Below are 2603 nucleotides of genomic sequence, written 5' to 3'. Positions count from 1 at the left end.
GTGAATCAGGAGAAGCCCCTATCCCGACCTCCCGATTTCTGGCCTCTACAACCTCCTGAGCCTTTTTCTTGATATAAATCTCTTTTTAGATATTTATACACTTTACTGGTTTTGCTTCTCTAGAGAACCCAGCCTAAGACAGGTGAGCAGGGCTCATGGCCTCAGACATCAGGAAGGAACTGGCAGCCCAGGCAGGAGGTAGGAGGCCAAAGCACCAAGCCATCCACGGTCATGACAGGGACCTCTTTGTCCCTCCACTCCCACCAACCTCCTGGGTTACTCCTGGCTGAGAATACCCATCCCTGGCCTGCCCCTACCTGCTCTGTCCTGAGCACTGTGCCTGGGGCAGGCAGCTCCATTATCCCCACTGATAAAAGGGATCTAGGCCAGCACTGGCTCCTCCAAAGTCTCCTCCCAGACTAGGTCAGGGCAGAGCTGGGCCGTCACAACAGGATAGGGACTCCCAGCACTACAATTGTGAGGTTGCAAGATGAAGCCTATGCCAGGAGTAGACAAGCCTCCTTCTGTCCCCACTGTCTCAGTTATCTAGTGTTGCTATAGCAGAAATGCCACCAGTGGCTGGCTTTAACAAACAGAAATTTATTATCTCACAGTTTAGGAGGCTAGAGGGGAGCCCTGGTGGTGCAGTGGTTAAGCACTCAGTGATTAACCAAAAGGTCGGCAGTTCAAATCCACCGGCCACTCTGCTTGAGAAAGATGTGACAGGAAAGAAAGATGCGGCAGCCTGCTTCCAGAAAGACTACAGCCTTGGAAACCCTATGGGGTCAGTTCCAGTCTGTCCTACAGGGCCACTATGAGTCAGAATCGACTCAGTTGCAGTGGGTTTGGTTTGGTCATTGGTTTAGGAGGTTAGATATCCAAATTCAGGGCATCGGTTCTAGGGGGAAGGCTTTCTCTCTCTCTCTGTTGGCTCTGGAGGAAGGTCCTTGTCTCTTCTTAGCTTCTGCTCCTGGGTGATCTCTATGTGGCTTGGCATCTCTCTTCCCCCATCTCTGCTTGCTCGCTTGCTTGTTTAATCTCTTTTATATCTCAAAAGAGATTGACTCAAGATACACCCTACACTAATCCTGCCACATTAACATAATAAAGACAACCTATTCCCAAATGGGATTATAACCACAGGGATAGAGGTTGAGATTTACAACACATACTTTTGGGTGACATAATTCGATCCATAACACCCACTCTCCTCAACTCTGGCCTGTCCCTAGACAGGAGTGGACAACTTCACCTCATAGGCAGTGCAGTGGCCGAAGAGGAGATCCTCTTTCCACCCCCCAGAGGTTGGCAGGCCTGAATATTTTCCCTGGGGTGTGGGAGGGAAACAACAGTTTGGTCTCAAAGGGCCTCTCTGTCAAGCTCAGGTGAGGGACGAGTAGCCAGAGGTATGCAAATCAATGTCACCACGGGGCGTTGGTCAGCAGAGCAAGTGGCAATGTCAGTAATAATGCCAGCTCGGTTTTACAGAGAGCTCATTCCATGACACCCATAGGCTCCTGACTTCAGAGCACACCTGTGGAGCTGGTACTACCAACACCATCATCATCCTTAGAGGGAAACCTGTCTTAGTCATCTAGTGCTGCTATAACAGAAATACCACAAGTGGATGGCTTCAACAAACAAAAGTTTTTCTCTCTCAGTCTACTTGGCTGGAAGTCCAAATTCAGGGCATCAGCTCCAGGGGAAGGCTTTCTCTGTCGGCTCTGGAGGAAGGTCACTGTCATCAATCTTCCTCTGAACTAGGAGCTTCTCCACACAGGAATCCCAGGTCCAAAGGATGTGCCCTGCTCCCGGTGCTGCTTTCTTGGTGGTATGAGGTCCTCCAGCTCTCTGCTCACATCCCTTTCCTTTTATCTCTTGTAAGATAAAAGGTGATACAGGTCATACCCCAGGGAAACTCCCTTTACATTGGATCAGGGATGTGACCTGAGTAAGGGTGTTACATCATACCCTAATCCCCTTTAACATAATCTAATCTTGCCTCATTAACCACAGGCAGAGATTAGGATTTATAACAAATAGGAAAATTACGTCAATCACAAAATGGAGGAGAACCACACAATACTGGGAATCATGGTCTAAGCAAGTTGACACATATTATTGGGGGACACAATTCAATCCATGACAGAAGCTGAGAGGATGTTACTTGCCTACTGTTACACAGCTGACAACTGGCAGAACATGAATTGGAACCACGGTCTGTTTACCACACGCTGGTCAAATCTGTGCACACCATTAAGTGTTGCACACTGTGATCTCAGGAACCCCGTGAGGAACGCACCATCAGCAGCCAGGAGATCCTGGGAGGGGCTCCGAGGGGCCCATGGCCAGCACGAGTGGCAGTCAAGGGCTCGCACTGGTGCTGCACTGCCCCCCTAGTGAGGAGATGACAGTCAGGTCACCCCAACAGAGACCATCTACCTCTTTAGAGGAAAAGAAGGAAGGAAGAGCGAAGGCATCAAAGCTACTATTTTTCTCAGGAGTCCCACGCCTCTAGCCTGCCTTCTCTAGAAGCCCTTGGCCTCCAGCAATCAAGACACATTCATGAACATGTTATTCAACTTCCTCTTGTTACCATACCA

The sequence above is a fragment of the Trichechus manatus genome, unplaced genomic scaffold (assembly GCF_000243295.1).
Source record: "Trichechus manatus latirostris isolate Lorelei unplaced genomic scaffold, TriManLat1.0 scaffold00207, whole genome shotgun sequence".
Lineage (NCBI taxonomy): Eukaryota > Metazoa > Chordata > Mammalia > Sirenia > Trichechidae > Trichechus > Trichechus manatus.
The sequence above is the reverse complement of the archived record's forward strand: the minus strand, read 5'-3'. Positions refer to the sequence as shown.